Raw genomic sequence first — 9,550 nt, forward strand, 5'->3', positions numbered from 1 at the left:
AAGGCCTGGCCCCTGACCGACAAGACACAAACCCGTTAGTCATGAAGGTAGGGAAGGCGTGCACGTCCCATCTGGCAGCTGAGTTGTCAGACTTGAACCTGGAGACCCAGGCCTTTCACGAACGGATGGCAGAGAAGGGAAGCGAGAGGGCTTTCAGGAGGGGACTGTCCTATGGGGATGTGGACAGGCCCTATGATGGGCGTGGTGGAGGCAGCTCCAGGCCATAGGTGGTTGTGGAGCTGGGAAGCCATCAACAGAATGCCCTGCTAACCCCCAGGCTGGGAGGGTGAGGGGTCACAGCAAGGAAGTGTCAGAGCCACTCAGAAGGCTGGACCCATCCAGGGGTGTCTTGGAACGACTGACCAGGTGGCTAGTCCTTGAGGTCCACCCTCCCTCACCTTGTGGACCCTCTGGATCCCTGGGACTCAGCCCTGAGCAATGCCAAGGTTTTATAATAATATCTGGAGCTATTTTAGGACACCCTGCTGAAGCCACATTACTGCAAGCTTGCCAAAATCTGTAACTACATCGCCTGGGTCCCATGTTCAAACCAATAATAATTAAGCACAGAAATCCATCAGGTAGGAAACAGAATCCATGTCTGCTGCATATGAGCCACTTGTGTGTGTTTCAGTGACAACCTGGGAAGGTGCAGGTCACCTACATCCTTGCTCGATTCCATCAGCCACGTGATACTATATTTATTCAAGGGGTGCTTAACGTCCACTCGGTCTCCCGAGCCAAGCTCAGGCCAGGAGGCTCATAGGAATGATCCAGGAATGAACTGGAGACACTGGAAATGGCCAGGGTGCACCATGGGCATGGTGCTTGGGGACCCCCGTGTTGTGACTGGGCCCAACCCTGGGAACTACTGTTTTCCTTTTGTGTGTTTGGAGCTCAGGCTGAACCTAGCTACAGCTCCAGAGAGGCTGCAGCCTGGTGTGGAGGGAAGGTAGGGTCCCCAGATGCACCCCTGAGGATGGCTGGGGTATGGAGGATGATGTGACAGTGTCGCCGGGGATGGACGTGGTCTCTAACTGGAACAGCCCTTCTCTACTCAGGTCTTTCTTGCACTAAAGAGGAGAAAGGGCCCCAGGCAAGGGGCCCACAAACCAGGGTTCTGACTCCGGGTGGAGTCATTGCTAAGGCATTCTTACTGGGGTGGAGGTTGGGAAAGCACTGTGGGGTGTCCTGAGCTGTCTAAGGGTCCCCCAGCCTGCAGGCAGCGAGCCCTTTTGGAGCTGCCTCTGCTGCTGCCCTGCACTCCCCTGCATGCCTGACCCAGCTCACCCTGGCTCCCCAACACCCTGCTCCCTTTTCTCTTCACCCTTCCTGCCTCTTGGAAGACGTCGCTGGGAAGGCGCTGCAGGTCTGGCCATAGGTGCTCCACTGACCTCGGGTCTGGCTCCCAGCCTCCACCCTCACGTCGGGAGCACAGACCCCCCCACACACCCGTGCTGCTCCCCGGATCCCCCTCCCAGGACCTCCCCAGCGTGGACATTCACTCACCCAGCAATAAGGACTGTCCTTGGTCGTGGAGAGGACTGTGAAAACAAACCAATGCACTTACTAGGAGGCACAAGACTCTTGATGACAATGTAAAGTGAAACCTTTTTTTAAAAAGAGAAAAATAAAATGTAATTTTAAAGTAGGCCTGCCTGGGCTCTGGCTGTGTCTCAGGGATGGTGGTGGCTACTTTGGGGACTGATGGTTGTGGGGGCCGAGGGCGTGAGCACCCTGAGGAGTGAGTGGAGGAGTGTCTGAAGCGGGGTGATGTGACACCAATGAATGGCCTTTGTTGTGAACAGGAAGCCCAGCCACCCCGCTAGTGGACCGGTTCCTTCCTACAGCTTCAGCTCAAGCCTCTGCTGCCACCAAGGCCAGTGCAGGGACCTCAATCCTATGCCAGAAAGGGCTACCTGGCTAATGCCCTGTGTGGAGAACATGGTCCACTGAGGGCAGAGCTGGGACATAGGCCGCTTGGCTTTTTGGTAAGCAGTGTGACACCATGTGACAAAGGCAGTTTTGCAGTTAGGTGGACACGAGCCAGTCCACTTCATTGATCTGAAAGCCTGTTTTCATGTGGTCACACCGCAGCCAGGACAGTGTCCATGTGGGGTGTGGCTCTGTGCCCTGTCCTCAGAGAGTAGCAGAGGGGAGAGGTCAAAACAGTGCGATTCCTCTCTCCTTAGTGGGCCTTAAGGACATGACACTGGGGGACCCTGGAGTGGGTGTGGGGTTTGATGGCAGATGATGAGACCAAGCCTATTTGTATGAACTTGGCCCTCTCAGATCCGTTTTAACCTCATGTGGAGAATGGATTCTGTGAGGAATCCGCTCATGGCTGACGTGGTCTGAAAACACTATGTTTCTGAAGAGAGCAACATTGAACCCTCACAATAGCCTCACACCGGAAGTGCTAGCACACCCCCACTTTACAGATGAGAAAACTGAGAAAAACAGGGCCAAGAAGCGACCCAGGGCCACACATGGAGTGAGAGGCAGGGCCAGCCTGGAACCCGGGTTCTGGAGCCCAGGTCCTCAACTGCGTGCATGATCCCAGCCTGATACGTGCAGCAGTGAATACGCGTCTTGGTTATGACTGGACACTGTTATTAAGGAAGTCTGCTGGTGTAGTCTGTCGAGTGCTGCACAGCTAACCAGGAGGGCATGCATCTCCAGCAGTTCGAGTCTATCTCCAGCAGCTCTGTGGAGAAGGGTGGGCAGTCTCCTCATGTCCTTCCAGTCCTGGAAACCCTTTGGAGGGCTACCATGAGTTGGGATCCACTCAGTGACAGGCAGTTGAGCGAGTTCCTATTATTAAGAAGGCCCGTGCCTTTGGGCCCCTCCATCCTGAGGTTCCAGGGCAGGAAATGCCTTTCTCTCCCCCACAGGAAGTCTCTCTGCAGTCAGCCCTCTCCTCACCCACAATGAGCCCATTTCATTGGCCTTTGAAGAGAGACTGCCTAGTCACCTTCAGACCAGGGTGCATCCTCTTGGGTGGGCAGTGGCCCTTTGCGTTGTCTTGGAGGATAAGGAGCTTGCTCTCAGGCATGGAGTTTCTTCTGTGGGTTCTCCACAGTGCAGCTCACCAAAGCACTTGGTCCTGCCTTCTGATTCTGAGACACCAAAGCAGGAAATTGCATAATCTCCTCCTTTGGCCACCCTCCACCCAGATGGTTTATGGGTGGTGCTGTTCACAGCAGAGGTTTGGCTTTGGGTTGGAGAGATGTCTCCTCGGCTGTGCGCATGAGAGAGCGAACGTGTGTGTGTGTGTGTGTGTGTGTGTGTTGTGCTGGGAGGTTGGGAAGGGAGAACAGGAGTGCAACCCAACCCAACATCAGCAGAAAGCAGAGCTAGATTGTAGGGCAAAGTCAAAGGTGCTGTGGAGTAGGAATCTTTGCTGCCGTGTAACTGAGTGGGGACAGAGCTGGCCGCCGGCACTTGAGGGTGACGACTTTGGGAAGGGGGCTTGCAGGAGCAGGGTTCTGAGTGCAGTGGATTCCAAGTGGCATTTAGTAGCACAGTGGAAGCCCTCCAGACGCTCAAGCTCATAGCAGGTTAAATTTAGAAGTCCTAGACTGGGACGAGAGACACAGACACCAGCCTCAGCTGTTTCCTCCAGGAGCTGGGGTGGGAGAGCCAGGCTGGGCGAGGCTGACCCGTCGAGACATCTGGGAGAAGCAGCCTCCCAGTTGCCTCTTGGTGATCGCACAGTAACTTCTTCATGGAGCCCCACAGGTCCAAGGAGGAGGCTGCTGAAAGATGTGCCATTCTCGCAGGTTCCAAACATTTCTTAGAGTCCAATGCTATTCCTTTAACCTCTGGCTGTATCTGCCTCTCAGTCATCATCTGCCCAGGACTGTGTATCCTGGCTGGGCAGCCCCTCAGAAGAAACTACTACCCGCCTGCTGGGGGCTCCAGCCATTTGATTCAAACAAATAGTTTTAACCACAACAGGCCACCATCCATGCACATGACCCCCAAATCATCCATCAAAATCATCAGGACACACCCAAACATGGCAACAATCCCTGTGTGACCTGGCACTCGGTCATGCAACCATGGATCACACAAGATGCTGGTGTTCCCTTTTCATAGATGAGGAAACACATCTCAGGAAAGGCAAGTGACTTGCAAAGGGCCACTGGGTTAGAAAGTCTCAGATGTGGCCTGGCTCCAAATCTCCATCTTTTGACCCAGCATTTGCTGATGTTCTTTCTGCTCCACCATGCAGCTGGTTGTTATTATTATTAGTTTCTTTATAGAATTACACTACATTATTTTCCAGAATGGATTCTTCCAGTTTCCTGCACCCCTCCGCCATCAAATTGTACAACCCCATGATTAATACCCCCTACCCCATGCACATCCTTATCCCTCTGCTTCTACCTCCCCTCCTTGGATCCTTACACTCAAGCTACAATAATGGTTTTATACAATATTTTTCCTTGTGGAACTGAGTTAGTTCATCACAATGCTCTCCAGTCCCTCCCAAGTTAGATAATAATTTTCAAAATCATTGCTCCTAAAAAAAATCATTGTTCCTGTGTGCTATGTAGTATTCCGTTGTGTGAATGTACCATAATTTCGCAATCCACTCATTTGTGGTTGGACATATGGGCTGTTTTCATGTGTTGAGATGGTGAATATGCTGCTATGAACATTGATGTACAAGTCTCCATTTGTGCCTCAGTTCTCATTTTCTCACATATATTCCAAGCAATGGAATAGTTGGGTCATATGGAATGTCTATGTTCAGCTTTTTTGAGGAAGCTCCACTGCCTTCCAGAACTGTTGTACCATACAGTTTTTTGCTATCCTAATTCTACCAGCCTGCCTTTAAGAGTTCTTTTTGCTAAATCTGGTGCAAAAGGCGCTTTGCATGATGACAAATATGAGCCATGGGCTGTCCTGTTGGCTCTGGATAATGGAAATTATTAAATATAAGAAAATATGTCTGAACAAATGAGCTCAGCCTCTGTGTACGTATCCAGAGAGTCAAACCCACAAAATTGACACTTGGTCCTGGCCAAGCTGGCCCAGCTGCATTCTGGGTAGGGCTGCCTGCTTGTCTCAGCGAGGAGGCAGAGCAGGGACCTCTTCTCCATTGACCCTAGCCAGATCTGGGTTCAGCTCTGCTGCCCTGGTTCCTATTTGATGGTCCCCACTGAACCAGACAGATGGAAGGAGGCATGCCTGGGTGTTTACAGCAAGCAGCACAATTAGAAGCTCTGCGCTATTCCTGGCCGTGCCACTTGTCTCGCTGAGTGGGGCCAGGCCGGCTGTCTGACCTCACATGCTTCACCCACAGTGTGAGATTTGCCTTTCCAGCCAGTCCTCCCTGCTCAGGACCCAGCAGCTGTGGAGCCCTTGCACCCGATGTTCCTCATGCACATGGATCTGCCGCCAAGTTAAAGAGCCTGGAAGTCAGGGCTCGTAGTAGAGACTAGAAGGTCTTCTGTCTGTGAATGTGGCTAAATGTATCCTCTGTGTCCAGAGGACAGGGATCTCGTTTGGTGACGCTGGATTCTTTGCATCTTCAACAAATAAATGTGGAGTGCAAGTCAGTCAGGACATTATCCACCCCCCCCCTTAATTGAAGTGAAAGTCATTTAATAGAAAATGAGCCGTCTCAGAGGCGACAATTCAACCCCCACCTCTAGTTCCACAGCCTTTCCATCACCCTAAAGGAAAGCCCCAAACTCGTCAAGAATTCATTTCCTTCCCTCTCCAACCTCAGCCCCTGATGGTCCTTGTGTGTCTCTGTGTGTACCTATTCCAGCGGCTGCTTCTGTTGTTGTTCTGTCCCATTGAGTAAACCACGATTCACAGAAACTTTGTGGACAACAGACTGAGGTCACCCGCTGGCCTGCTGCACCCTCACACCCTCCTCCATGCTCGAGCCTGCTGTGGCGGTCACGGGGCCAGTCAGTCTCCCAACAGTCTTCCTCTCCTCCACTCACACTCCGCTTTTCCAAGCATCGTGTCTTTCCCAGGCATGCCCAGACTGTGTGAGATGAGTTTCTCCATCCTTGCCTCGAAAGAGCACGCTGGTTGTACTTCCTCCAAGACAGATTTTGTTCGCTTTTTGGGAGACCCATAAAGATATTCCATCCTAGAGAGCTCTGCTGGACTAGTGGCAAGAAGCTGCACTGCAATCCTGAAGGCATGTGGTTTGAGACCACCAGCTGCTCCGTGGGAGAAGACAGGGCATTCTCCTCCTGTGTAATTAACTGACTCTGAAAACCTTCCAAAGGGTCAGCTATAGGTCAGTTCCGACTCTACAGTACACAACAACAACAACAACAAGAAGCTATTTCAAACACCTCACCACTACTACAACTTACATGGAGCTCTGGTGGTCTAGTGGTAAGGAGTTGTGCTGCCATCTCAAAGGCATCTGGTTCAAATGCACCAGCTGCTTGATAGGAGAAAGACGGGCAATCTCCTGTGTGATTAAACTGCCTTAAAAATCCAGCTCACTAGAAAGTCAGCTATGAATCAATTCCAACTTGATGGCAAAAACAACGGCCACCACAGTTCAAAGGCGTCGATTCTTCTTTGGTCTTCTCTGTTCACAGTCCCACTTTCACATGCCTATGAAGCAATGGGAAATACCATGACCGAGGTAGACACGTCTTAGTCTTTAACTGACAGTCTTGCTCTTTATTCAGGATTTTAAAGAGATCCTTGTCAACAGGTTTTCCCAATGCAATATGTCTTTTGGTTTATTGAATCCTTTTACCATGGGTGTTGATTGTGGATTTAATTGTTGACAATCTCACTCTTTTCTCCAGCAATCATGATGTTGCCTGTTGGTTTGGTTGTGAAGAATTTTGTTATCTTGATGGTGATGAGGTGTAATCTATACTGATATATTTGGAGTTCTTCAGTAAGTCTTTTAAGATTTTTTTTTCCAAGTACATTGCGTTTCATATAATCATTATGTTATAATATGTTCATATGTACTGGGGGGTGAGGGTTTCTCCTTTATAATCTTCTTACTAATTACATTTGTGTAAACCAGCTACATCATGCCTCATGTCTTAATACTCCCATTTTGAAGAGCCAACTTCTGATTTGTCCATGCCTATCAAACAGCACTCTGAGAGAATTAGCATGTCCTTTTTGCTGAAGCATCTTCTGTTCAGTTTGGAAACTTTGACCATTTGCATCCACAAGTCAAGTCCATTCCAGAGCAAGCCACCAGGTTGCAGTCATCAACCCTAGCTCAGAGCACGGATCATCTTCACCCCATCTGGCTGAGTTCTGGGGCTTTAAGTCTTCTTAATTTATTCTGGATGTTTCAAATAAATGGAATCACATAATGTGGACCTTTGTGCCTGACTTTCACTTAGCATGCTTTTAAAATTCATTGTACAGCAAGAAGCACAATTTCATTTCTCCTTATGACTGAATAATATTCCATTGAATGCATATGCCATAACTTGTCTACTTATCTATCCATTGATGGGCATTTGGACTATTTCTACCTCTTGGCTATTGTGAATAACATGGCTGTCAACATTAGTGTGGAAAGACCTGTTTGCTACTCTGTTTTCAAATATTTTGAGTATTTGGTTTGGAGGGGAAATTTTCTAACTTTTTGAAGAACCACCAAACTGTCTCCTCTAGTGCCACTATCTGGCATTCCCACCCATAATGGAGAATTCCAATAATCCATGCAAGTGTAAAGGCATTTCTGTGTGAGTTATTGGTCCTGACAATCAGAGGGCTCCCAAAATTATAACCCAGCCCAGTCGTTGCATATAGTCGCATCACCAGTAATCAGGCAGTCATATTAAGTAATTATGGTGTATTAAGCTGTTCAGCAGGGGACCTCTGGTGGTATAGTCTGTAGTGGGCTGCACTGCTAACCCAAAGACTGTGTGTCTCTAAAGTTCAAGTCCACCAGTGACTCCAAACCTAGGGGAGAAAGATGGTCCAAATGCACCAGGAGGAAGGCTGTGATTGATTGGTAGCCTTGGGAAACATACTGGAGGGTCTTTATGAACTGGAACCGACTAAGTTTTTTTTTATGTGTAAAGGTTTACTTTCTCACAGAATAGTGTTACCTCAGTGTCAAGGGAGAGACCATCTGGACCCAAGTCCCTACTCTGAAAAGGTGGAGTTCTGGGAATGCCTTTCACAAACCCACTGCAGCCAGAGGCCTGCGTGTTTCCTCACACAAAGCTCTGAAAAAGGCCCTGCACCTTGCAATACTTGTGCTTGTTCCGGTGCTGGCTGTTGGGGGTCTCTGTCTTAATTCAAGTCCCTACAGGGTTCCCATTGTCCTCTAGGAGGATCACGTTGTTGGGGTCAACCTGGGGGTCATTCACACACCAGGCATGTGACCTTCACAATGAGGATCTTCTGTCCCTTGATGCCAGCAGTTTCTGGTCGCCCATCTTGCCCACCCCATTCTTGGTATTGATGTGGATGCAGTGAGAAGGGCGGTGGTGCGTAGTGCTCCCCAGAACACCATCCCCCACACGCACCCCGGTCATCTTCTGTACAGCACTGAGGCCCTAGTGGTGCTGAAGGAGCATGAGCTGAGGGTTCTGCCTACATGCACAAGGGAGCCCCAGGACTCAGGATAGGAAACCATGGAGATCTGGAGATGGCAAATCTGCTCTCGCCACTGAGAAATATCTTGCCCTAAGTCTTAGTTTTTGAGGTAAGGAAGTCAATGTGTGGAAGACTTACTTCCCAATTAGTTAAAAGATTGAAATTCCAAGTGCTTCAAGAGATCATTTCCCACATCTAGAAAATGACTCACCAGGAAATCCTATTTTCCACACAGTGAAAAAGGATGTAAGAATATGGGGATGTGTTTAGTCCATGCCGTCATGAACCCAGATGCAGGACAAGCTCTGAGGGATCTAGGACAAGATCCTTGGGGGCAGGTGTTTACAGCTCCACCTTGCGCTTCTCCAGCTCTGTGCATGAGGACACCCTGACTCGGAGATGTGGGGAGCGCACAGCGACCTGAGGCTGTGGCCAGGCGGTCATTTAGGTCACCAGCTTATGTGCTTCCTATGGTATAATGGGAGGACTGCTGCCCTACTACTTTTAAAAACATAACACAGACTTGCTGTGAGTCACAAGCACATAACAACAACAAGTGTTTTATAAAGAGATCCTACAGATTGGTGATGAATGTTCACTAATGATATATCCAACAAAGGACTAGCCTCTAAAATCTAGAGAAATCTTCAATACCATAACAACAAAATAGCAATCTGATTATTATTTTTTTTTCACATTTGACAGCCTCACTTTTTAATACTGATGACATATTGTAAGCATTGTAATATTTATTGTAGGTCCATTCACATGCAAAAGTTTTTACCCTGTTTTAGCAGAAAGCAAAGCCATCAAGGATATTATAGTGTACTATCAAAGACAGAAGAGGAAGAAAAGACCAAAATGGATGTCAGAAGAAACTCTGAAGATTGCATTGGAGCGTAGAGAAGCCAAAGCACAAGGAAGAATTCAAGATACTAAAGAGCTGAACAGAAGATTCCAAAAGGCTGCTCGGAATGAC

This window comes from Elephantulus edwardii, unplaced genomic scaffold (assembly GCF_000299155.1).
Source record: "Elephantulus edwardii isolate Elephantulus edwardi_28Jun2011 unplaced genomic scaffold, EleEdw1.0 scaffold00116, whole genome shotgun sequence".
Lineage (NCBI taxonomy): Eukaryota > Metazoa > Chordata > Mammalia > Macroscelidea > Macroscelididae > Elephantulus > Elephantulus edwardii.